Source organism: Tachyglossus aculeatus, chromosome 19, assembly GCF_015852505.1.
Source record: "Tachyglossus aculeatus isolate mTacAcu1 chromosome 19, mTacAcu1.pri, whole genome shotgun sequence".
In the NCBI taxonomy this organism is placed as follows: Eukaryota; Metazoa; Chordata; class Mammalia; order Monotremata; family Tachyglossidae; genus Tachyglossus; species Tachyglossus aculeatus.
Genome location: NC_052084.1, coordinates 18,733,461 through 18,761,191, shown reverse-complemented (window position 1 = coordinate 18,761,191; position 27,731 = coordinate 18,733,461).

Sequence of the window (27,731 nt, the reverse complement as noted above, 5' to 3'; positions counted from 1 at the left end):
TTTGTTAAACACTGTTCTAAACACTAGGGTAGTTTCAAGATAGGTTGGACACAATCCCTGTGCCACATAAGGCTCACGATCTAAGTCAAAGAGAGGAGGATTTAATCCCTATTTTATAGATGAGGTAACTGAGACACAGAGAATTGACTTGACCAAGGTCACACAGCAGACAAATGGTGGAGCCAGGATTAGTACCCAGGTCCTCTGACTCTCAGGGCCATACTCTTTCCACTGAACCACACTGTCAGATCAGCCACCCTGATGCCCAGATGATTACCCTGCCTTACCTCACTCCAGAAGCCCCACCTCAATAGCCCACTTTCTCTTCTAATTCCGTTCGACTTTCTTCAGAGGATTTTTGCTCCAACAGACTTCCAACTGATCCTGTTTCTTCACAAAATTTGTCACCCAGTCTACTGTGGGGCTGTTGATAGGAGGTGAAAATACATTTTTTAATTTGAAATGATTACATTTGGAGTGTCTGTCGCATCCTATATTTAGCTTAAAATGCTCTAGTTGTAGCGATCAAATCTTCTCATTTTTAAATCTTCTACTAGATTTGAAATGTTTAATTTTTAAACTAAATGGATAAAAGTGTTACACTCTCCCAAGTGCTTAGTAGAGTTCTCTGCACACAGTGAGTGCTCAATAAATGTCATTGACTGATTGATTCTCTGTGTGGCTCATTCTGCTGGTCCTTCAGATGGTTTGATGAAAGACTTGAAGGCAGTCAGCAGGTATTTATTGAGTGCTTACTGTGTGCTTACTGTACTAAGCACTTAGGAGAGTACAATATAACTGAGTTGGCAGGCGTGTTCCCTACCCACAAGGCACTTACAGTCTAGAGGACCTCGCGGTTTAGATTTTTAGGTTTTTAAAGAATATTTGAGCTGAAAGAGAGGTAAATGTCTATAATTCCAGGGCAGAACAGAATCTCCCTCCAGTTCCTAAGAACCTCTCCCGGGCTGGAGGCTCCACTCCCTACCTCCAATGCTTTTGTAGGGTTTCATCGACCATTTGCATGAAAATTTTGGGAAGCACTCTTTTTTTTTTCCTATGGTATTTAGGCATTTTATTATGTGCCAGGCACTGTACTAAGAACTGGGTGAAATACAAGCAAATCAGGTTGGACACAGTCCATTGCCCCACTTGGGTCTCACAGTCTTAAACCCCATTGTACAGAAGAGGGAACTGAGGCCCAGAGAAGTGAAGTGACCTGTCCAAGTCATACAGCAGATCAGTGGTATAGCTGGGATTAGAACCCAAGTCCTTCTGACTCCCAGGCTGGGCTCTATCCACTACTTCTTGCTGCTACTTTTCTCTGTGTCATCCTTGTTGACTTCATCTCCAAGTTTCCTCACTTGCTTCTACTGATTTCCCAACCCTGGCCCTCCCCTAGGTCCCCGGCTCTTAATAATTGTGAAATCTGTTAAGCACTTACTATAAACAAAGCACTGTACTAAGTGCTGGGGTAGATATAAGATAATCAGGTCCCTCATGGGACTCACAGTCCAAGTAGAAGGGAGAATAGGTCTTGAATCCCCATTTTGCAGATGAGGGGACTGAGTCCTAGAAAACGCATGGTCACACAGCAGACAAGTGACCGGGGTTAGAATTAGGGTTCTTCTTATTCCCAGACCCGTGCTCTTTCCACTGGGCCACACTGCTTCATCAATGAAGCTGACGGATGGATTCTGAGAAACACAAACATACCCACCCTTACCAAGATCCGTTTGTACAACTCGGCAACACAAGATTCTCTGATCCTGATGGAAGGATAGACATTGAATTTCAATGGTAATAGGATTATTGGCCTTTTAGAAGCTTTTTTTTCACCAGACTTGCTCTCTGCTTTCAGGACAAATTCTTTTTCACAAAGAGTCTTTGCCTTCAGTGAAAATTTAATTATAGCCTAGCGAAGCATCAATAAATAAACACTCAAATAAACACATTGATGCCGTGGAGGTGATGGGCATCCTTTTCCCTGGGAAAAGGATAAGCCTCAATATACCTTCAATTCCCTCTCCAACTGAGGATAAGAATACAATGTGCCATGTGAGAGTTGAAATGAATACAGAGCAATAATACTTTTATAATAATTTGGGGCTATTGAAGACGGTGTACGCATTTGGTTTGGCAAACTGCCCTATTCATGAAGGAAGTGAAAATCTCCATTGAAATTACCCACTGCAGGAAGTGTGCAAAGAGTCCTGACAGATTCCAGCAAATGGGTCCAAACTGGCCTACTCTGTGAAATGGACAATTTCAAGGTTTCTGCATAGTGCTCCGAGGAGCCGTGACGATAAGTCAGGCTGGCAGAAAAGGGTGGAGCTCTACCACTCCTCAATGATTTGTTTCCAACCTGCCTCCCTCCAGTCTGCACGAGACTAAGAGGAAAATAAATCAAGCCAAGGATCTTTGCTAGGATTCGACAGACGCCCTTGTGGGCTTGTGACAGCAGGAGGAGTTCCCACCATGATTGTATGGCTTAGTGGATAAAGCACGGGCATGGGAGACAGAAGGACTTGGGTTCTAATCCCAGCTCCACCACGTGTCTGCCGTGTGACCGTGGACAAGTCACTTCACTTCTCTGGGCCTCAGTTTCCTCACTGAACAATGGGAACTATAAGTATGAGCTCCTTGGGGGATAGGGACGGTGTCCAGCCTGATTAACTTGTATCTACCTCAGTGCTTAAAACAGTGCTTTGTACATAGTAAGTGTTTAACATATGTACCAGGCACGATCGTAACTGTGCTGACCCTTAAACTTCTAGCATTCGGCTGCTGGATTGAGATTAGGTTTCTGTCTGCCTTACCCATCGGCATCCAGTCAGTAATCCCATGTCTGTACTGAGCAAGCCAGTACAGACTGGGCTCTGTGGGAATGGATGGAGTAGTAGTAATGGTAGTAACAGTACTTATTAAGCAGTTACTATGTGTGGAGCAGTGTACTGAGTGCTGGGAAAAAATACCTGGGTGGAATTAAACACAGTCCCTGTGGCTCATGGAGCTCCCCATCTAGAAGTTTAGGTGGCGTGAAGGGATTGGAGGCTGAATGGGCTTGATGAAACATTAAAACACATCACAAAGAAATAAACAAAATAGATTTTAACTCTGAGCAGTGACGGAGGAGTCCAAAAGCATGTGCGAGCAAATGGGAGCAGGCACTGTCGGTGGTGAGAGGAAAGGAAGGAAAGGGAAGCCGTGACCTCTGTCCTCGAGGGGGGCCCAGAGACAGAAAAATGGGCCAGATGCTCATGTAATAGACACTGGGTGTCCAGATTGATTATGACTCCATTGAGTCCTGTTGGATACCAATGGATCAAGTCGGGCTGGTCTGTAATGAGAATATAAGAAATGTGATATTCGTTAAGCACTGCCTAGATGCCAAGCACTACACGCAGCACTGGGGTGGATATGAAATAATCAAACTGGACAGTCCTTGCCTCTCATGGGACTCACAGTGTAAGGTGAACATTGAGAGCACTGAGTCCCCAATTTGCAGAAGAGGGAACTGAGATCCAGAGAAGTGAAGTGACTTGCTCAAAGTCGCACAACAGATGAGTGGCAGAGTAAGGATTAGAACCCAGGACCTTTGACCCCAAGCCTGTGCTCTTTCCTCTAGGGCATGCTGCTTCTCAGGTGGTAGACTCTGAAGTAGAGGTTTAGGCTCATTTGGTCTTATGCTGTCAAGTCGTCTCTGACCCATAGCAACTCCGTGGACACGTGTCTGTTTATTGTTGTATTGTACTCTCTGCACACAGTAAGTGCTCAATAAATACAACTGAATGAATGAATTACTCTCTCCCAGAACACCCCACCTCCATCTGCAATCGCTCTGGTAGTGTATCCATAGAGTTTTCTTGGTAAAAATCTGGAGGTTGTTTACCATTGCCGCCTTCCACGCAGTAAACTTGAGTCTCTGCCTTCAACTTTCTTCCATGCCGCCGTTGCCCAGCACGGGTGAGTTTTGACTTGTAGCAGATTGCCTTCCACTCGTTAGCCACTGCTAAAGCTAGGAATGGAATGGGTAGGCCTCTGCTTGACACTTTCTCCCATAGCTGAGACTGGCAAGAGTTCTGGAAACTCTCCATGTGCGATCCTGAGAGGGGAGTGGTTGAGGAATTTGGATACACCAAATTGTAGTAACGTTATAGGGCTGTCTAATGATGTGTCATCTCAGATTTCTAGCTTTCTGCTTCTGCTGCATTGCTCAAGAAAATCAGGCACGTGTGTTCCCTCACCATTAAAAAGTCATTATTCTTTCCGTTGTTTTGGTAAAAGCAGTCTAGCATCTCTTTTTCCTCCCCTATCCAGTCTTTATCTTTTTTGCAATTTCTCTGTGCATTTCTGCCCTGTACCCTGACCTGTTCAGTTTTGCTCCCCAACCTTCCTGACCCACACTGCCCCCTGATAACTTTGCCAGTTATTTTGGGGCAAATCGGAACAACTTGACACGGTCTCACCCACATCTGCCTCTCACCTCACCAGTTCCCTCCATCACCCAAATCCCCACTCCCATCTTTTACAGCCATCTCTCAAGAGAACATTTCCCACCCACTTTCGAAATCTACCCCCTCCACCCAGGCCTATGACCGCATCCCTTTTCCGCTGCTATAAGCTCTCATACCCAGATTTCTTCCATCCCTGACCGCCATCTTCAATCACCTCTTCTTAGTCAGTTCCTTCCCCTTTGCCCTCAAAGGCATTCTCAACTCCCCTACACTTTAAAACACACTTTTCTGCACCTAGCTATCACTTCATCTCCCTTTTCCCCTTCCGGTTCAAATTCCTCAACTGGGTTGTTTGCACATGTACCTCCACTTCTTCTCCTCCAATTCCCTTCTGGTTCCATCTCTTCATTGAAACCACCTTCTCCAAACTCATGAATGGCTTTCTTCTTACTAAATCTAAGGGACTGTATTCCATCTTTTCCCTGGATTGCCTTCAATTACTGTAATATTCTGTACTATACTGTACTATGAGAAGCAGCTTGGCTCAGTGGAAAGAGCCCGAACTTTGGAGTCAGAGGTCATGGGTTCAAACCCCGGCTCCACCAATTGTCAGCTGTGTGACTTTGGGCAAGTCACTTCACTTCTCTGTGCCTCAGTTACCTCATCTGGAAAATGGGGATTAAGACTGAGCCCCCTGTGGGACAACCTGATCACCTTGTAACCTCCCCAGTGCTTAGAACAGTGCTTTGCACATAGTAAGCGCTTAATAAATGCCATCATTATTATTATTATTCAATCACAATAATAATGATAATTGTGGTATTTAAGTCCTTACTATCTGCTAAGTACCATACTAAATCTGAGGTAGATAGAAGGTAATCAGATCCACATGGGGTTTACAGTCTAAGTAGGAGGGAGAGAAGTTGTTGAATCGTCATTCTAATCCCAGCTCTTCCAATTGCTTGCTGTGTGACTTGCGGCAACTCATTTCACCTCTCCGTGCCTTTATTTCCTCAACTGTAAAATTGGGATTAAAGCCCTGTACTCCTACTTCGGCTGTGAATCCCATGAGGGACAGGGACTGTGTCAATCTCGTATCAGCTTGTATTAACTTGTATTAACTACAGTGGTTAGAACTGTGAGCCCGTTGTTGGGTAGGGACCATCTTTATATGTTGCCAACTTGTACTTCCCAAGCACTTAGTACAGTGCTCTGCATGCAGTAAGTGCTCAATAAATATGATTGAATGAATGAACAGTGCTCAACACATAGTGCTTAAGAAACATTATAATAATGATAAAATACCATAATATTATTGTGTCAATAGCTACTTTACCCATTCCACATCAATTAAGCCCTTAAGTTCCCCAAAACCCAAGCTTCTAGCTCTATTGTGCTCAACCATGTGCTTAGTTCAGTGCTGTGTTTGCAAGAGGTGCTCAATAAACTTGATTGATTGATCGACAGAGACATTTAAATCCTGAAACCTGCCCCTACAAACCCTCTGGATTAGTTGACTAGTATTCTCTGTTCTTTCTCTCTTCTAGACTGTAAAGGCAGTTCTATTGTTCTCTCCCAAGCACTTGGAAAAGTGTTCTGCATACAATAAGCATTCAATAAATACCTTTGATTCTCTAGTCTGCCCCCAGTCACTGATGGGAAATTAAATTCCCAGACCCTGGGATCCCTACCTGAGAGGACAACTTGACCCATTCCCTAATTCCACCCTAATCCATAATCTCCCTCTGAGCACAAACTTCTACCTAATCATCCTGCCACTAGGCCTCTAGGCAATTCGAACTATAGTTTCCCAGTTTACAGATGAATCACGAGGCAGAGAATGAGAAAGCTTGCTGAGGTCGTTAGGTTCTGACCATCACTTGCTCCTGACTTTCCAGTTCCAGTATATAATCAGAGAAGTCAGTGGATATTTTCCAAGTGCCAAAGTGGGTGAAACTGCTCTGCACTAGACCTCTGAGCTTTTCATAAAAGAATAGACCTGGGTCCTGTAGAACCTTGTACAATTCAGATTTTCGAAGCCCGATAGGGAAGAACCCTCTTTAAATGGCCATGACTGGGGGCTTCGCTTGTTTCCAGGGTTTTGCAAAGAACCAGAGGAGCAGTAGCACTAGCAGGGAGGGGAAGTGTGGAAATATGCATTTACACAGTTCTTTGTTTAGGTTTCATCTCCCTTAAGTGGGAGATATAGGCTAAATAAAACAAAACAAAAATTAAATATGCAGTTGGCCCCATTCCCTTGCTGCTTAGTCAGCAGTGGGTTGTATATTAGCTGTAGAAGCAGGAGGGGAGCTGACTGGGTTAACTTAAGTGCTGACTCTATTGCAGCCAGTCAGTTGATCATATTTATTGAGTGCTTACTACGTGCAGAGCACTATACAAAGTGCTTGGGAGGGTAAAATACAACAGAATGAGCAGACATATTTCCTTGAGGAAGTAAGCTGGCCAGTGGTTTTATATTGGGCATCCCTTTTTGCAGTTAATAATAATAATAACTGTGGTATTTGTTTATTGCTTACTAAGTGCCAGGCACTGTACTAAGTGCTGGAGTAGATACAATAAAATTGTGTTGGACACAGTCCCTGTCCTACAGAGGGCTCACGGTCTTCACCCCCCATTTTACAGATGAGAGAACTGAGGCACAGAGAAGTGAAGTGACTTGCCCAAAGTCACACAGCTGACAATTGGCAGAGCCAGAGTTTGAACCCAGGACCTTGTGACTTCCAGGCCTGTGCTCAATCCACTTGGCGAGCCTGCTCTCAGTTGGTGTGCCTCTTGTTCTGGACTCCCCTCCACCGTAGCCTTGTCTCCACCGGGTCTTGCGACAGAGATTCCCAGGGTCCTGGAATCAGGACAGAGGCAGGTTCAGGCCCCGAATGATGAGACATAACAGTTTGCATTGAGGAATGTAGCTGGTCTCTTAAAAACCTGGATTGATGGAATAAACGCCATCCTCTCATGAGCTAGGATAGTCACATCAGGAGAGTTAGAGATAAAAACACTCGCAGAGTCAGTGTAATAAACTATACTATACCCAGGGGCATAAACACGAGCAGCATTCGTGCTGGAGCACACAGCGTAGTTGGGATGGCAGAGACCGACAGCCAGGGGACACTGGCTCAGGTGGAGCCAGGGTTTGGAACTCCGGGATTTCCAGAAAGAGAGAGAGAGACACAGAGAGCAGGAGTGAGGGAGAGAGAGAGACTAGCCAGACTAGAAATTAGAGCTGAGGCTGGTGAGTCATGACCCATGTTGCCAACTGTGGAGAAGAAACTTGTCCAAGGGGGTAAGTGCTCCCCAGTCTTTATGCCACCTGAGGTGACATTTATTTTAACCTTTCTGGTCAAGGAGTTTCATGAGAACCATGTAATTAAACAGTGCCATGAGTGAAGTGTGGGTGCTTCTGCCCTTAGTCACCCAGGTGGCTCTCCCGCAGCAGAGTCGTGAAATTGTTGGCTGTCGTGAGATTCATGACCTGGAGTCCTGGGTTCAATCTCAAATGGCAAGGTGAGGTCACAATCAATAAAGTACTGAAGGGCAGTCAGGGTCCTAGCGTGGAAGCAGTGCTCAAGCTCTCTCTCACAGCTATGTCGGCTGGGACCTGATTGGCTGCCGTATGGGCAGCTGGAACTGGGAAAATGAAAGCAAGGAGGACAGAGGAGTTGTTGTAAGGAGAATGGAAAACAAAGCTTCAGAAATCACCACATTCTAGCTGAAAACTGGGAGTCCATCCCCCGGGCCTGGAATGCCCTCCCTCTGCCCATCCGCCAAGCTAGCTCTCTTCCTCCCTTCAAGGCCCTACTGAGAGCTCACCTCCTCCAGGAGGCCTTCCCAGACTGAGCCCCTTCCTTCCTCTCCCCCTCGTCCCCCCTCCATCCCCCCCAGCTTACCTCCTTCCCTTTCCCCAGCACCTGTATATATGTATATAAGTTTGTACATATTTATTACTCTATTTATTTTACTTGTACATATCTATTCTATTTATTTTATTTTGTTAGTATGTTTGGTTTTGTTCTCTGTCTCCCCCTTTTAGACTGTGAGCCCACTGTTGGGTAGGGACTGTCTCTATATGTTGCCAACTTGTACTTCCCAAGCGCTTAGTACAGCGCTCTGCACACAGTAAGCGCTCAATAAATATGATTGATTGATTGATTGAAGACAGACCTGCTTCATGGATTGCCAGCAAGAAGGGAATTGCTTTTCTTGGAACAAAAGCTTTTTGTGTGAAAAGGGAGATGATGAGGCAAAATAGAAAACAGTCAGCTGGTCAGTCAATCATATTTATTGAGTACTTACTGTCTGCAGATCACTGTTCTACGTATTGAGGAGAGTACAATAGCTTGTAAGCTCACTGTGGGCAGCGAATGTGTCTGTTTATTGTTGTACTCCTCCAAGCGTTTAGAAAAGTGCTCTGCACACTGTAAGCACTCAAAAAATACAATTGAATGAATACACTAGAATGAATATAACAGACATTTTTCCTGCCCACAACGAGATTACAGTCTAGAGGGGCACTAGGCACTGCCAGCATTCAATATGTCAACACAAGTAGCAACCTTTCTGTGTGCACAGTGTGACCAGAACTGTGGCCCTGCATTGTGTGATTCAGCTGTACACGCATTCATGAGTGAATTTCACCACCACTGCTATCTTCTCCTAATACAAAAAACAACTATCTACACATTCAGATTCTTATTTTCTCCACACATTCCTCCTTGCTGTTCCATGATCTTTCATGCCTAGTAGTGTGAAAGCAATAACAAGTTTACCTCCTTTTCCTCTGCTCCCTCTCTTTTCCCCCTCACCCTGACTCGCTCCCTTTGCTCTACCCCACTCCCAGCGCTTGTGTATATATGTACCTAGTTATAATTCTATTTATTTATTTCAATGGTGTGTATATATCTATAATTCTATTTACTTATATTGATGCTATTGATGCCTGTTTACTTGTTTTGATGCCTGTCTCCCTCCTCCTAGACTGTGAGCCTGTTGGGGGATTGTCTCTATTTGTTGCTGAATTGTACTTTCCAAGTGCTTAGTACAGTGCTCTGCACACAGTAAGCACTCAATAAATATGATTGAATGAATGGATCTCTCTCTCCATCTTCCATTCTGTTTAGTCTTATCTTCCATTTCCTCATTTCCCCTGCCTGGATCACTTCCTCTCAGTAAGGATGGAAGCTTATGTGTGATGTGGTTGGAGATCTCTTGCAGTATGAAAGAGTTCACTTAGACATAGGCAAGATTCATAAAAAGAGGGGATGAGGAGAAGGAAAAGGGCAGTAAGAAAGAACTCTTTTTTTTAATGGTATTTGTTAAGAGCTTACTATGTGCCAGACACTGTACTAAGTACTGGGATAGACACAAAATAATCAGGTTGGATACAGTCCCTGGCCCACATGGGGACTTGAGTTTGAATCTCTTCCACTGGTCTCTCCCAAGAGCTGCATACAGTAGGCTTCCAGTGATTTAAGGTTGCCTCTCCTCCCTTCTCTCCCCACCCTGGCTCACATGAGCACATTTCAAAAAAGAAAGAGTCATGGCTTGAGCCTGTATCCTAGGCATCCTTTCTTCCTACTCGAGAGAGCATCATCACTTCTTAGAAGAATAATCATTTATTCCCTCCTCAAAAATAAGGGTGGTGAGGTTGGAAATTATGCAGAGGAGGCTATTATATACATAAATATGGTATTTAAGCAAGGATTAGGTCTACTAACTCTAACACACTCCTAAATGTTTAGTAAAGGGGTCTAAATACATTAGATGCTCAGAATATGTGGCCTAGTAAATAAAGCACCGGCCTGGAAGTCAGATGGACCTGGGTTCTAATCCCATCTCCACCACTTGTCTGCCACATGACCTTGGGCAAGTCACGTAACTTCCCTATGCCTCAATTGCCACATCTGTAAAATAGGGATTAAGACTGTGACCCTTCTGTGGGACATGGACGGTGTCCAGCCTGGTCAGCTTGGATCTACCCCAGTGCTTAGTACAGTGCCTGGCAGGTAACAAATGCTTACCAAATACCATTAAAAAAAAAGTGACAATATCAGAGAGAATATGTTGCTCTCCCCTTCTAGACTGTGAGCTCTTTGTGGGTGGGGAACATATCCCCTAATTCTGTTGTATGTCCAAGTGCTTAGGACAGTACTCTGCAAACAGTAAGCACTCAATAAATGCCACTAATAGACCAATTGCTGCTTTTTCACTGTGATTTATCATGAGTCAAGTGCAATTTCTATCAAGCATTGAATACCAATGGCAAGCTTCCTGCTGAATTTCCCCATATCCATTCACCATAAACCAACCTCAGGACAACAGTCAGTGTCCAGTCAAGAGAGGCTAGAATCTGGTTATGTTTGGCTAGAATCTGGTTATGTTTGGAAAATCACAACAACTTCCTCTTCTGGGGGAGATAGAGGGCTTTGGAAGCAGTTTTGATATGGCAGCGTGGTCTAGTGGCAAGAGCACGAAAGTTGGAGTCAGGAGATCTGGATTCCAGTCTTACCTCTGCCCCTGGACTGCTGAAAAATCATTTTGGCACTCTAGTTCTCAGTTTCCTCATCTATAAAATGGGGATAGGCTAGATAGTGAGTCCCATGTGGGACTGCATCCAATCTGATAACGGTGTGTCTGTCCCAGCACGTAATAAGCGCTTAGTACATGCCATGTCAATTAATAAACTAGGTAGACACTCCCAGGCTTCACACTCCAAGGAGCTCCAAGTGAACTAGAAAAACAGCATGCAAATTTCTTTCCAGGTCACATGGGCTTATACATGAACAGGCAGAGAGCTAGTATTAATGTATAAAGTGAATTTAATTCCAGTCCCATGGATTTCTCCTTCCCTGTAGGATTTTTGGAGTGGGTTTTCTGAGTCTTTGTATGTATTTTTCTGATTCTGAATCTCTCTGTGTTTCCAAACCTTTGCAACTGTACCTCCATAATAATAATAACTGTGGCACTTGTTTAGCACTTTCTATCTGCCATGAACTATAATAAGTACCTGGGGAGATATAAGATAATCAGCTTGGATATGGACCCAATCCCACATGGGACTCAACACCTAAGCCGGAAGGAGAACAGTATTGAATCTCCATTTTCCAGATGAGAAAACTAAGGCACAGAGAAGTTAAGTGGCTTGCCCAAAGTCACACAGCCAATAAGTGGTGGAGCAGGGATTAGAACACAGGCCTGCGCTCTTCCCACAGGCCATACTATTTTCTTCGGTATTCTAGGAAGTCACCCAAGATGGAACTCCCTCAAAGGTCCAGTTGAGGTAGAAGCGATTGAGAAGCAGCATGCTGTAGTGGATAGACCACGGACCTGGGAATCAGAAGGTCATGAGTTCTAATACCGGCACTGTCACTTGTCTGCTATGTGACCTTGGGCAAGTCACTTCACTTCTCTTGGTCTCAGTTACCTCAACTGTAAAATGAAGATTGAAATTATGAACTCCGCGTGGGACAGGGACTGTGTCCAACCTGATTTGCTTGTATCCAACCCAGCACTTAGTACAGTGCCTGACATATAGCAAGAGCTTAACAAATACCACAATTATTATTATTGTCATTATTATTATTAAATATCCCACAATCTCTGCCCACCACACACATGGGCACAGCCTTTAGGGAAGCAGCGTGGCTCAGTGGAAAGAGCAAGGGCTTGGGAGTCGGAGGTCATGGGTTCTAATCCCGGCTCCACTGCCTATCAGCTGTGTGACTTTGGGCAAGTCAATTCACTTCTCTATGTCTCAGTTCCCTCATCTGTAAAATGGGGATTAAGACTGTGAGCCCTATGTGGGACACCCTGATAAGCCTTGTAGCCACCCCAGCGCTTAGAACAGTGCTTTGCACATGGTAAGCACTTAACAAATGCTATTATTATTATTATTATCATTATTATTATTATTATTATTACTATTAGTGAACCACTGCAGCAGCTTCTTGTATCACCTGCCATTGTTGCTGCCTCCATGATTCACAATCCATCTGTCCATCTGACCAAAAGCCTTGCTTGTAGAGTGGGATTGAGGGTAGGGTCAGAGATGAGAGCAGATGGGAGGAAAGAAGTAAACACTCAATAAATACCATTGATTGATTAGAAGGAAAGAGGTGATTGTATGCCTGGCAGGGAATGGGGAATTACCACCCTTGGCCACTAATGCCTGCCCCGCCCCACCTTTGCTGCTTTGAGACCTAAAACCCCAGAGAGAGCAATCAGCTTGGGAGCTGAGAGGAATTTTTCTTCACTATGCAGCCTGATTTAATAAGTTGGCTCCCTGGGATTTCAATGCTGGGCTGCAGCTAATGCAATTATGTTTGAGCAAAACTCCCCCTCACTCTCTTCAATGCAGTGCAGTGTACAATTCCACTTTATCTTGTCTTATTTCTCTCCCAGTGGTCGGGTCTTTGGTGTCTAGGGAAATGACAGATTCCGGGAGCAATTTTCAGGGAGAAGAGAAAGGCTTCTGAGTGACATTTGAAACGGAAAACCTGCAAAGATCCTGAGATACAGCAATCAATCGTCTGTAGACAAGAGCCTGTAACTGACAAATACTGTAATTGTCACCTATTTCACAGTGTTCAGTGTTCAGCGTTCTCATATAAAAAGCCAACCATAACCACAGGAGAATGTTTTAAAAAGTATACATTTTATCCCGCAAGAACATGCCCAGAAAGAAAGATGTCGGTGAGAAAGTCGGAAAGTCAAATAACATTTAGCCTTCTTAACGTGTTTAGGTCTCTGCCACGGGCATAAATACTATGAATGTGGAGAAGGGGGAAAGGGGATAGAAAGATTGGAAAGAAGAATAATATTGGAGATGGATTTACCTTAAAAATGCTAAAGGTGGGATGCAAAGACTCTTTAAACAATGATTGAATGACAATAATAAAGAGCAAAGGGAAATCTAGGAGAAAGGAACTCCCCCTCTAGACTGTAAGCTGGTTGTGGGCAGAGAATGTGTCTGTTTATTGCTGTATTATACTCTCCCAAGCACTTAATACTTAATAAATACAACTGAATGAATGAATGTAGGGAAGCAATCCATGCATTGGTTGTATTTATTGAGCGCTGTGTGCAGAACACTGTACTAAGCACTTGGGGGAATACAATATAACAGAGATAGTAGACATGTTTCCACAGAGACACTATCCACCCCTTTGTCTCCATTTAAATGGCCATCACGTGTTCAAGGCTGTAATAATAATAATGGCATTTGTTAAGCGCTTACTATGTGCAAAGCACTGTTCTAAGTGCTGTAGTCAAATGCCATCAGGGCTACTGGTTCAGCCTCCTCACACTGATCTCCACCATCTTCTGGATCATTTTTCTGAAATGTTATTCCACTAACGACTTCCCCTCCTCAAAAAACTCCAGTGACTTTACCCATTTCTCCACACATCAGGATGACTCAGTCAAAGCGCTTGGGAAAATACAGTGCAGTAGAGTTGGTAGACATGATCCCTGTCCACAAGGAGCTTATAGTCTACAGGGAGATAAAGATATTCAAATGAATTACAGGTAGGGAAAATAGAGTGGAAGGAGTTGTATGTAAACAGTGTGGGGCTAGGGCATCAAAATGCTTAATAATAATAATGTTGGTGTTTGTTAAGCACTTACTATGTTCCAAACACTGTTGCAAGGTGATGAGGTCATCCACAAAGGGCTCACAGTCTTAATCCCCATTTTACAGATGAGGTAACTGAGGTACAGAGAAGTTAGGTGAGTTGCCCAAAGTAACACAGCTGACAAGTGGTGGAGCAGGGATTTGAACCCATGACCTCTCTGACTCCAAAGCCCATGCTAGTTCCACTGAGCCACACTGCTTAAGGGGTACACAGTCATGCAGAGCCTGAAACAGCAAGAGGCCGCAGGACTTTTTCTCTCAGCAGATCCTAAAGGCAGAGTGCTTTTGACCAGGTAAGGGAGTTTTTCCCACACGGCATGGCAACTTGGTAGGGAAGAGGAAGCGAGGCCGAGTAACTAGAGCACGGGCCTGGGAGTTGAAGGACTTGGGTTCTAATTCAGGCTCTTCCATTTGTCTGCTGTGCAACCTTGGGAGAGTCACTTCACTTCTCTGTTCCTCAGTTCCCTCATCAGTAAAATGGGGATGAATACTATGCGCTCCATGTGGGACAGGAACCGCCCTCACAAAGGTCACTGATGATCTCCTTCTTGCCAAATCCAATGGCCTGTACTCCATCTTAGTCCTCTTTGAACTCTCAGCTGCCTTCGACGCTGTGCACCACGCCCTTCCCCTAGAAACGTCATCCAATCTTGGCTTCACTGACTCTCTCCTCTCCCAGTTCTCCTCTTATCTCTCTGGCCATTCATTCTTAGTATCCTTGGTGGGTTCCTCCTAAACTCCTGCCCCCTAATTGTGGGGGTCCCTCAAGATTCAGCTCTGGGTCCCCATCTATTCTCTATCAACACCCATTCCCTTGGAGAACTCATTTGCTCCCATGGCTTCAACTATCACCTCTAAGCAGATGACACCCAAATCTATATCTCCAGTCCTGATCTCTTGCAGTTTTGCATCTCCTCCTGCCTTCGAGATATCTCTACTTGGATGTCCTCCCATCACCTCAAATTTAACATGTCCAAAACAGAGCTCCTTATCTTCCCACCTAAACCCTGTCTTCCCCAAGACTTTCCCATCACGGTAATCAGCAAGCCATGGAACCCTTGGGTGAAGCAAGGCACCTTCTACTCTTCCTCTTGCTTGCTCGCTTTCAACGGCACAAGTCCCTGCCGCCTTGTTTGCCTTCTGGCTTCCTGACCTGTCAGAAATCTCGAGATGGAGAGGGTCTAGAAGGGCAGGGACTCACAATTGTTCCCCAGCGGGCATTCTGCAAATCTCAAACCAATCTGAGTTTGGTTATAAATGGCCTGATTCCTGAAAAGTTGAACTCTTCCCCTGCAAAATACTCCAACTAAAAGATGCTTCTGTTAAGAAAACAACAACACACAATCTTGATGTGATGGAATTTTACTGGATAGCAAAAATGATGCACAATTTTGAAGTGATGGGATGATATTAGGTAGCATGGCCTAGTAGGATAGAGCTCTGGCCTGGGAGTCAGAAGGACCTGGGTTCTAATCCCCATTCTGTCACGTATCCACTGTGTGGCCTTGGCCAAGACCCTTCACTACTTTCTGCCTCAAGTACCTCATCTGTAAAATGGGGATGAAGACTGTGAGCCTCATGTGGGACTGGAACTGTGTCCAACCTGATTCACTTGTATCCAACCCAGTGCTCAGTACACTATCTGGCACAAGGAAATGCCTAATGAATACCACAGTTATAATAGGAGAATAAATTTACATATGATCATTTTAATCCCATTTGCCACATATGTATGCATATGTGTATGATGATTGTGGTATTTGTAATGCACTTAATATGTGCCAAACACTGTACTAAGCACTGGGGTAGATACAAGATCAACAGGTCCCGTGGACCTGGAATGTATCTATTGTTTTATCATCCTGTCCCGAGCACTTAGTACACTACTTTGCACACAGTGAAAGCTCAATAAATACGATTGAATTGAATTGAATGCGGCAGAGCCAGGATTAGAACCCAGGTCCTCTGATTCCAGGCTCATGCTTTTTCCACTAGGCCTGACTGCTTTTCATGTATTGTCTATATATACCCACTCGATTCATGTTCCTTGATAGCTCTAGTTGCTAATACTATAATGTTTGTCTTCCCCATTAGAGTGTAAGCTCCTATTGGGTAGGGAATGTATCACTCTTTAATTCTGTAGTTCCCAAGTGCCTTCAGTAAGAAGTAGTGAGGAATATCACCTAACTGCTCTGTGTCTCAGTTTCCTCAACTGTAAAAACTCCTCACCATTGGCTTTATAGCACTCTATCACCTTGCCCCCTTCTACCTCAATCTTGCTAACCTCCTACTACATCCCAGCCTGCACACTTTGCTCCTCTAATAAGGTTGCTTCTCACTGTACCATGATCTCATCTGTCTCGCCTCCGACCTCTTTCCCACATCCTGAACACCCTCCCTCCTCAAATTCGACAGAAAATTACACTCCCCTCCTTCAAATCCTTATTGAAGCCACATCTCTCCAAGAGGCCTTTCCTGTCTAATCCCTCCTTTTGTCTTCTCCTTCATCCTTCTGTATCACCCTGCCTTGCTCCCTTCATTTATTCCCCCTCCCTGCCCCAAAGCACTATGTCCATATCTGTAATTTATTTACTTATATTAATGTATCTTTCCCCTCTAAACTGTCAGGTCATTGTGGGCAGGGAATATGTCTATTGTATCGTACTCTCCCGGGCGCTTTAGTATAATGCTCTGCACACAGTAGGTGCTCAATAAATATGATTGAATGAGTGAATATGGCTGAGGATCAGAGGATCTTTGCACATTCTCCTTCACAGTTCCCTGCTATGTCTTCTTCTCTTCTCTTTGCCATTTCTGAGGGACTTCAGAAATTCGTGGCCTCCTCACTCCTAGAACCTAGCACTTATCCTCTAGACCATAAGCTTGTTTGTTCATCCATTCAATCATATTTATTGAGCACTTACTGTGTGCAGAGCACTGTACTAAGTGCTTGGGAGAGGACAGTACAACAATCAGCTTACAGTCTGGGGGTGGGGGAGACAGACATTGATACAAATAAATAAATGACAGATATGGACATAAGTGCTGTGGGGCTGGGAGTGGGGGAGAACAAAGAAAGCTAGTCATGGTGAGGCAGAAGGGAGTGGGAGAAGGGGAAAGGTGGGGTTAGTCTGGGAAGGCCTCTTGGACAAGATGTACATTCAATAGGCTTTGAAGAGGAAGTCATGGACAGGGAATGTGTCCACTAATCCTGTGGTATTGTACTCTCCTGAGTGCTTAGTACAGTGCTCTGCCCATGGTAAGCACTCAGTAAGTACCACTGATTGATTCACTGATTGATTGGGGATTGTTCTGACTGAGAGGATTTTAAAGGTTTCTCCCCATGACGGTTGAGCAGGGCCCAGATCATTTCTGAAAACTGTGGGGTTTGCATTTGCAGAAAACTTGCCTTCCTTCCCACCCCTCCTATCTCAACCCCGTCTCAGTTCCAGAGCTCCTTTCACTTCTGCCCCTTACATAAAAATTGCCAGAGATGAAGGCAGAGGCTGAATTATATCCATTCTCTCCATATTTCCCCCAGATCCACCCACTGAGCTGTTTTGTTGCCTGTATCTGTGTCTGTTTACTCTCTTGTCCTCTCAACAAATCAATTAATGGTGTTTATTGAGTTTGCTGTGTGCAGAGCACTGTACTAAGCACTGGGGAGAATATAAGTGCTGGCCCACAAGAAACTTTCTCTCCCAATGCTCTGTACAATACTCTTGACTAGAGGAAGCACTCAATCAAGACCCTTCTGTGGGTTTTCTATGGTATTTAAGTGCTTACTATAATAATGATAATAATAATTATGGTATTTGTTAAGTGCTTACTATGTGCAATGCACTGTTCTAAGCGCTGGGGAGGTTACAAAGTGATCAGGTTGTCCCGCGGGGGGCGGGGGGGGAAGGGCACAGTTTTAATCCCCATTTTACAGATGAGGTAGCTGAGGCCCAGAGAAGTTAAGTGACTTGCCCAAAGTCACACAGCTGACAGTTGGCAGAGCTGGGATTTGAACCCATGACCTCTGACTCCAAAGCCTGTGCTCTTTCCACTGAGCCACGCTGCTTCTATGTGTCAGGCACTGTACTAAGCACTAAGGAATCTGCAAACCGATCAAGTTGGACACGGTCCAAGTCCCACACGGGTCTCACAGTCTTAATCCCCATTTACGCGGGAGGCAACTAAGGCTCAGAGAAGGGAAGCGACTTGCCCAAGGTCACACAGCAGCAAGTGGTGGATCAGGGATTAGAATCCAAGCCCTTCTGACTCCCAGGCCCGTGCTGTATCCATTAGGCCATGCTGCTTCTTGAGTGACTGACTGATGTTTGGCTTTTGATTTCCCTTGCTTTGATCCCCTGTGGACGCCAAGCTCTGCAGGCCTCTCATGGATGCCTACATTAGGACTGAACTCTTCCTTGGTGTCTTCCCAGAGTTCCAGTCTGCTCTCGGCCAATGGGAAAACCCTCTCCTGTCTCTTCCATTACTCCTCTGAGTCAACTGGGAAATGAGCTTGGGGCAAATACTATTAGATCAAATGTGAATTCTCCAGAGAGACTTCAATAACAGAGTAGGACAGGTAGTCTGAAATTGAAAAGCGCTCAGCAAGTTGTGAAGAATGACAGCAGAAGAATCTCATTTAATTTGATGGAGCCATGAATATTTAAAGTTTTATAAAGAAATCGAGGAAGGCAATCAGCCTCATTCAGGCATGGGCTCTGGGGAGTTGAGGCGCCTCTCCCCCTGAGTTTTTCATGCCGGATTGGGAGGTGGGGCACTCGGGGGATTGTGAGGAATATTCTGCGATCTCTTTATTCTCTGTATTCAGGAAAAACAGCTTACACATGTGGTTCAAGAAGGGGAAAAAAAACTTCAGATAATTATCACAATATGCTGACACCCGAAACGGTTTCGTTCTTTAAATTGAATTTCTAATATCATCGCTCTGGAGATTATAATATTGAGACACGAATCCGTGGCAAGTGATTCAGTCACTGTACATATCATGTGATAAAGGCACCTGCCACTAGAATGGAAGAGAGCATAAATCTCCTCCTATGTGCCCAGAATGCTAGCTGGTGGTGATGTCAATTAGAGAGGCAACCTAACTCCTCAGCCTTCTCCCAATTAATCAATCATATTTATTGAGCACTTATCATATGCAGATCACAGTACTAAGTGCTTGGGAGAATACATTATAACAGAATTAGCAGACAATTCCCTTCCCCACAATGAGCTTACAGTCTAGAGAGGGTGATAAATAATTTAGAATATATAATTTAAAGATTCGTACATGTGTGCTAATTGCCCAGTGAGCCAGGAAGAGAGGTTACATAGAAGCCCAGTGGCTTATTGTGTGCAACCAATCACAGCCTCAACCCACATTCTCTAAGATAAAAGTACTGTATGACCTGGGTCAATTCACTTCACTTCTCTGTGCCTCAGTTACCTCAGCTGTAAAATGAAGATTGAAGCTGTGAGCCCCATGTGGGACATGGACTGTGTCCAATCTGATTATTTTGTATCTATCCCAGCACTTAGTACAGTGCTTCATACATAGTAAGCACCATTAAAAAAAAAAAAGAACAGCTGAACTAGAAACCACTAAATTCCAGGGAAACGACGATGCTGGGATTTTAGACTAGGCCTGGGGAGTTTGGATCCAAAAGCCCATTATCCTGTCTAGGTGCAGAGAGCTTGGCAGGGAAGAGAACAGAACTGGCTAGCAAAACTTCAAGAGAAAAAAGATTTAAACAAAGAGCCCTGAGAATGGAAAGCAAATTGGGTTTAAAAAACAAACTCATAACTGTAGGTGTTATTAGTCATTCCGTTACAGAATTTGAGAATATGTATGCACGCTAATTCAATTTTAACTCAGATTGCAGTTCATACAGTATTACGATGGCTAGGGATATAAAACTGTGGAAGCAACGATCTAGCTTGCCATGGGCTCTTTATCTTCCTTCATCTTCCTTCCTGCCTCTGTTGTTATCATAAGCCATTAGAAAACATGTCATAGGATTCTAATAGAAGCTTGTGATCTCGGTTGTGACAGGAAAATTTCCTCCCTTCAGGGAGCTTTGCGTCTAATGGGATTTTGGCAAGATAGAGAAGCAGCATGGCCTAGTGGAAAGAGCATGGGCCTGCGAGTCAGAGGACTTGGATCCTAATAATAATAAGAATAATGATTATAGTATTTGTTAAGCGCTTACTGTGTGCCAGGCACTGTACTAAGCTCTGGGGTGGCTACAAGCAAATTGGATTGGACACAGTCCATAGCCGGCATAAGGCTCACAGTCTGATTCCCCATTTTCCAGATGAGGTAACTGAGGCACAGAGAAGTGAGGTGACTTGCCTAAGGTCACACAGCAGACAAGTGTTGGAGCCAGGATTAGAATCCATGACCTTTTTTTATAGCATTTATTAAGCGCTTACTATGTGCAAAGCACTGTTCTAAATGCTGGGAAGGTTACAAGGTGAACAGGTTGTCCCACAGGGGGCTCACAGTCTTAATCCCCATTTTACAGATAACTGAGGCACAGAGAAGTTAAGTGACTTGCCCAAGTCACACAGCTTACAACTGGCGGAGCTGACCTCTGACTCCAAAGCCCATGCTCTTTCCACTGAGCCACGCTGCTTCCAGGCCCATGCCCTATCTGCTTTGCCATGCTGCTTCTACTAATATTGGCTCCACCACTTGTTTGCTGTGAATCCTCGGACAAGTCTATACCAGTTACCTCAGATGTAAAATGGGGATTAAGACAGAGAGCCCCATGTGGGACAGTTCCTGGCACATACTAAGCGCTTAACAAATACCATAAAAAAGTCAATTCAACTCTACAGAGATAAAATTATTACAGGTATGAACTGAAGGTCCTGGGAGGGTCACAGATTGCATTGACAGGTTGGGAAATTGGAAATTAATTAATTCATTCATATTTATTGAGTGCTTACTGTGTGCAGAGCATTGTACTAAGCACTTGGGAAGTTCAAGTCGGCAACACATAGAGACGGTCCCTACCCAACAACGGGCTCACAGTCTAGAAAGAAATGAGGGGGGCCGAACCTGGGAAATATTTTCTGTGAAAGATGGTCTTGAGCTGTTACTTTTAAGAGGGGGAAAGATATGATATCAGGAAACTGGAGGAAAGCTGTTCTATCCATAAGGGATAGTGCAGATGGGGATTGAGTCGGCCCCTCATGGGACAGGGACTGTGTCCAACCCAATTTGCTTGTATCCACCCCAGCACATCGTACAGTGCCTGGCACATAGAAAGCGCTTAACAAATATCATTATTATTATTAAGAGGGAGAGGGAGAGAGATCATCCAAGTACTTATTCTATCCCACCTTGATTACTACATCTGCCCCCTCACTGACCTCCCTGCCTCCTCGCTCTCCCTTCTCTAGTCCATCCTTCACTCTGCCACCTGGGTCATTTTTCTATAAAATCATACAGTACACCTCTCCATTCCTCAAAAACCACTCCAGCGGTTGCACATCCATCTCTGCATCAAGAAGAGAGTCCTCCCCATTGTCTCTAAGGTAATCAATCAGGTCTACCCCGCCTACCTTACTTCCCTTCTCTCCCACTACCACCCAGGCTGCACACTTCACTCTTTCAATGTCAATTTACTCCACCCTACCTCAATCTCATCTATCTTCCTCACACCCTCCCTCCTGCCTGTAATGCCCTCCCTCTTCACATCTGGCAGACCACTACCCTATCCATCTTCAAAGCCCTTCTAAAATCACATCTACTCCGGGAAGCCTTCCCTGATTAATCACATCTGCCCACCCTATTGCCGCTCATTACTGCCACTTCAACACTTCCTTGTCATCTATGCACTTGAGTCTTATTTTTTTTTAATGGTATTTGTTAAGCACTTACTAAGTCAAACACTGTTCTAAACGTTGGGGTAGGTACAAGTTAATTAGGGTAGACATGGTCCCTGACCCACATGGGGCTCAGTCTAAGTAGGAGGGAGAACACCTATCCCCATTTTATAGCTGAGGAAATTGAGGCACAGAGAAGTGAAGTGAGTGAAGGCAAGTCATTTAACTTCCCTGTACCTCAGTTTTCTCATCTGTAAAATGGGGAGTCAATGCCTGTTTTACTGTCTACTTAGACTGTGAGTCCCGTGTGGGACAGGGACTGTGTGAACTGATTAACTTGTATCTTCCCTTGCAATCAGTTCATTGTTTAGCGCATAGTAAGTGCTTAACATGTCTACCAACTCTGTTTTATTGTACTCTTCCAAGTGCCCAGTACAGTGTTCTGTGCACAGTAAGTGCTCCAATGTATGATTAATTGATCGATTAACCAATATAATAATATTGATAGTAAAACTAAAATGGGGGAAAAGAGATGCTAATAGAAGCTGGTTGAAAGGCTACATGAAATCTTTTTCCCGCACCTAAACTACACTGATGAAGAGAAATTAGAAAGAGAAGGTGAAAAATAGATTCTCCTACTGCAGCCAGATGCTGTAGAAACCTTCAAATCCTCCTGCAAGTTAAAGGTTCATGATGCTATTATACTACATGTTGAAGCAATAGAAAATGATGGTAAGCCCTTTCCCAAAACCAAGCTCATATGCTGAGCCAGGCAGCCCCTGGATCAAAGAGAAAATGAAGGAAGATGAATTTTCAGAAGAGACTTTGCTCTGAGTAGCCAGTATTTCCTACTAGATAATCAGATAATCAAGACAGAGAACCAAGCAGAGGAATATAGCTTGCCAGCAAAAGGAAAGGAGGAAATATTTTGTAGAAATAAGACAGAAAAATAAACTCTTTAGGTTTTCAGACAGCTAATCTGGTTCTTTCTTTAGTCCTTGAGTTGAGACCAAAGTAGAGGAAGAATGATATTTGTGGTCTTTGTCCTACATGCTAGGCAATGTATATATGTTTGTACATATTTATTACTCTATTTATTATTTATTTTACTTGTACATATCTATTCTATTTTATTTTGTTAATATGTTTGCTTTTGTTCTCTGTCTCCCCCTTCTAGACTGTGAGCCCACTGTTGGGTAGGGACTGTCTCTATATGTTGCCAACTTGTACTTCCCAAGCGCTTAGTACAGTGCTCTGCACACAGTAAGTGCTCAATAAATATGATTGATTGAGTAGACACAATGCAATCAAATTAGACACAGTTCCTGTCCTATGCAGGGCTCACAGTCTAAACGGGAGGAAGAACAGGAATTTAATCCGCATTTTACAGATGAGGAACCTGAGGCACATAGCACTTAAGTGACTTGTCCTTGGTCACCCAGCAGGCGAGTGGTGTAGTCAGGATGAGAGATAGGAGGAGAACCAGGAGAGGACAGAGTCAGTAAAGCTGTGTGTGTTGGGGGGGGGCGGGGGTGTGTGGGTGTGAGTGATATATTGTTGGGTTCCTCTAGCTCCTCTCTCAACTGGGAGTTCCTTAAAGCCAAGGGAAAGAAGATTGAGCTCCTCTCAGTGCCTCAAAGCCCTCTGGGTTTTTCCTTTCCTGGAAATGGGGCAGGTTTCAGGAGTCCATCACCTGAAGACAAAAGATCACCCCAAATTCACATGACTACCCTTCGACTCTTCAAATTAGTTCCTCACCAGACAAGTAGAACAAGAGGACTCCACTTCTAGATAGATTAGAAAGGGTCTGGCTAGCTACTCTTCTTACCCCCTTTCTACTCTTTGATAGTTTACAAAAGACGGGCTTAAGCACAAAATATCCTGGTAAGACTATAACTGGATTCAATACATACATGTATATATACTTAATGGTATTTGTTAAGCCCTTACTATGTGGCAGGCACAGTACTAAGATCTAGGGTAGTTAGAAGCTAATCAGGTTGGACACAGTTCTTGTTCCACATGGGGCTCACAGTCTTAATCCCCATTTTACAGTTGAAGTAACTGAGGTACAGAAAAGTGAAGTAACTTGCCCAAAGTAACAAAATAGGCAAGTGGCAAAGCCAGGATTAGAACTCAGGCCCTTCTGACTCCCAGGCCTGTGCTCTATCCACTAGGCCCTCATTCTCAAATCCTTCCCAAATCTCAACTATTAAGTGCACATTAGTAGTTAGCATTTCTTGGTCATGGTAACAACTTGAAGCAGACACAAGATTAGGATGGCCTAGCCCTAGCCTTTAGACAGTTCCTAAAAGGGTTGATAAAAAGATTCTCCATAGGCATTAATCGGTTCATCTGGCTTGCTCTACTGCTGAGTTAATGGATCAGTGTTTGGACAAACCAGGCGGAAAGGCAGGAGGAAAAGTTTGGTCTAATGACCAAAACCACGGAGGGAGAGGAAGGGAGAATTCTAGAGATGGGATGAAAGAAGCAACTGAATATGAAGATTGAAAGAAGGGATAGCCCCCAGTCTGCACCTGGGAAACCACTCTCAGAACTAAAGATTTACACTGATTGATTGATCAATTGTCAACCCACAGCTGATTCTTTTTTTTCTTTACGGTATTTGTTTAGAGCTTACAATGTATCAAACACTGTACTAAATGCTGGGGGAGACACAAGTGAATTTGGAAAGACACAGTCCCTGTTCCCCATGGGGCTCACAGGATAAGTAGGGATTTACAATCTAGATACTTCCAGAGCTCTGCTACCTGAGTGTCACACTATTGCAGATGAGCGATCAAAAATTTTGGCACACACTAGAGGACTGCTCAGTGTTCTTTGGATCTCTGTACTCAGGGCTGCTGAGTGTAATAAAAAGTGGTAGCACAAAGTGTCTAAAATAGCACTTAGAAGTGCATTAACTGAAAAAAAGGGTGATTTTCGGTACAATCCTATAAAAACACCCTGGTCCTAAAGAGGTGTGGATATCACAACATCAGAGCAATTTAAACAAACCAACTTTAAAATCCAAACCTACCCATCTCTCCAGAAAAGGGAAGCAATGTTTCTGGTGTTATAAAGAAAACTAAATCAGTTCAGGCCCAATGTCTTTCCTATCAGTCCGATCTTCTCGTCTTGTTGTGTGCTTTGTTTTTTCCCCACTTCTAGACTATGAGCCCGTTGTGGGAAGGGATTTTCTGTCTTTGTTGCTGAATTGTACTTTCCAAGCGCTTAGTACAGTGCCCTGCACACAGTGAGCTCTCAATAAATACGATTGAATAAATGAATGAATACTTTGGCTCTTCTGACCAGCTCATCTGGAACTTGGGAGGTTGGGTTGTTCTGAACTTTAAGATGTTGCTTAGAGATAGACTCTTTAACTGGTTGGCACCAACATTTCCTGGTTTAGGATACTCCTTTCCATCATCAATCAATCAATAAATGAATCATACTTACTGAGCGCTTACTGAGTGAAGAGCACTGTACTAAGCTCTTGGTAGAGTACAATACAACACACACATTCCCTGCCCACAGTGAGCATCAGTGGTATTAAGCTTGTACTATGTGCAGAACACTGTACTAAGAGTTTGGGAGTGTATAATACAACAGAGTTGTATTGTAACTAAGCACTTGGGAGAGTACAATACAACAATAGACACATTTCCTGCTCACAATGAGCTTCCAATCTAGAGCAGGGGGAGACAGGCATTAATATAAATGAATTACAGATATGTACATAAGTGCTGTGGGGCTGGGACAGGGGAATAACAAAGGGAGCAAGTCAGAAGGGCGCAGAAGGGAGTAGGAGAAGAGGAAAGGGGAGGCTTAGTCAGGGAAAGTCTCTGGGGGGGATATGTGCCTTCAATAAGGCTTTGAAGGAGGGGAAAGTAACTGTTTGATTTGAGGTGGGAGGGCATTCCAGACCAGAGGGAGGACGTGGACAAGGGATCAGTGGTGAGATAGGTGAAATCGAGGCACAGTGAGGTTAGCATTAGAGGAGCGAAATGTATGGGCTGGATTGTAGTAGGAGAGAAACAAGCTGAGGTGGGAGGGGGCAAGGTAATGGACTGCTTTAAAGTCAATAGTAAGAAGTTTTTGTTTATTGCGGAGGTATATTGGCAACCATTGGAGTTTTTTGAGGAGTCGGGTGACATGTCCTGAAAGTTTTTGTAGAAAAATGAACCGGGCAGCAGAGTAAAGGAGGCTGGGAGCTCAGTAAGAAGGCTAATGCAGTAATCCAGGAGGGATAGGATGAGTGATTGTATTAACTTGGTAGCAGTTTGGATGGAGAGGAAAGAGTGGATTTTAGCAATGTTGTGAAAGTGGACTGACGGGATTTAGTGATGGACTGAACTCGTGGGTTGAATGAGAGAGAGGAGTCAAGGATAACACCAAGGTTACAGGCTTGTGAGACAGGAAGGCTTGGTGAGGCCATCTACAGTGATGGGAAAGTCAGGGGGAGGATGGGGTTTAGGGGGAAGATAAGCATTCAAAGGCAGGAAGGTTTTGGGGGAGTGGGGAGACATGCACATAATGATGTTTTAGAAAAAATTATCTGGGCAGCAGAGTTGAGTGTGGAATGGAGAGGGGCAGTGTTCAGAGGCGGGGAGATTTGTGAGACTGATGTGACAGTCGAATGAGGATAAGACAAGTACTTCAACCAGCCTGCCGGCAGGTTGGATAGAAAGGAAGCGGCGGATTCTGGAGATATGATGAAAGAAATGATTGAACATGAGGACTGAAAGAAGCGATGGCAACCAGTCTGTATTTGGAAAACAGCTCTCAAAATCAGATTTATATTAATTGATTGAATGATCAATTGGTGACCCAAAGCTGAATTCCTTTATGCTATTTGTTAAGCACTTAGAATCTGTCAAACATTGTTCTAAGCACTGGGGAAGATACAAGTGAATTAAGTAGGACACAGTCCCTGTCCACTTGGGACTTAGAGTATAAGTATATCCAGCATTCTTTTACCTGAGTGGCACACTATTGCAGGTGAGCTAGCAAAAAGCTGACAGAAGGCTTTGGCATTTATCCAATTCTCTCTCTGATTTCTGCAGTAACCATAGTGGTTTCTGTTAAGCCCTTACTATGTGCCAAGCACTTTATTGAGTGCTAGGGTAAATAGAAGATAACCAGGTCCCACATGGGGCTCACAATCTAAATAGGAGGGAGAGCAAGTATTGAATCCTCATTTTGCAGGTGAGGGAACTGAGGCATAGAGAAGTGAAGCGATTTACTGGCTACCAACCAACCTACGCATCAGGCAAAAACTTCTCACTCTCAGCTTCAAGGCTCTCCATCACCTCGCCCCCTCCTACCTCACCTCCCTTCTTTCCTTTTACAGCCCAGCCCGCACCCTCTGCTCCTCTGCCGCTAACCTCCTCACTGTGCCTCATTCTCGCCTGTCCCACTGTCGACCCCCGGCCCACGTCCTCCCCCTGGCCTGGAATGCCCTCCCTCCGCACATCCGCCAAGCTAGCTCTTGTCCTCCCTTCAAAGCCCTACTGAGAGCTCACCTCCTCCAGGAGGCCTTACCAGACTGAACCCCCTCCTTCCTCTCCCCTTCCCCATCCCCCCTGCCCTACCTCCTTTCCCTCCCCACAGCACCTTTATATATGTTTGTACAGATTTATTACTCTATTCATTTTACTTGTACATATTTACTATTCTATTTATTTTCTTTTGTTAGTATGTTTTGTTTTGTTGTCTGTCTCCCCCTTCTAGACTGTGAGCCCGCTGTTGGGTAGGGACCATCTCTATATGTTGCCAACTTGTACTTCCCAAAC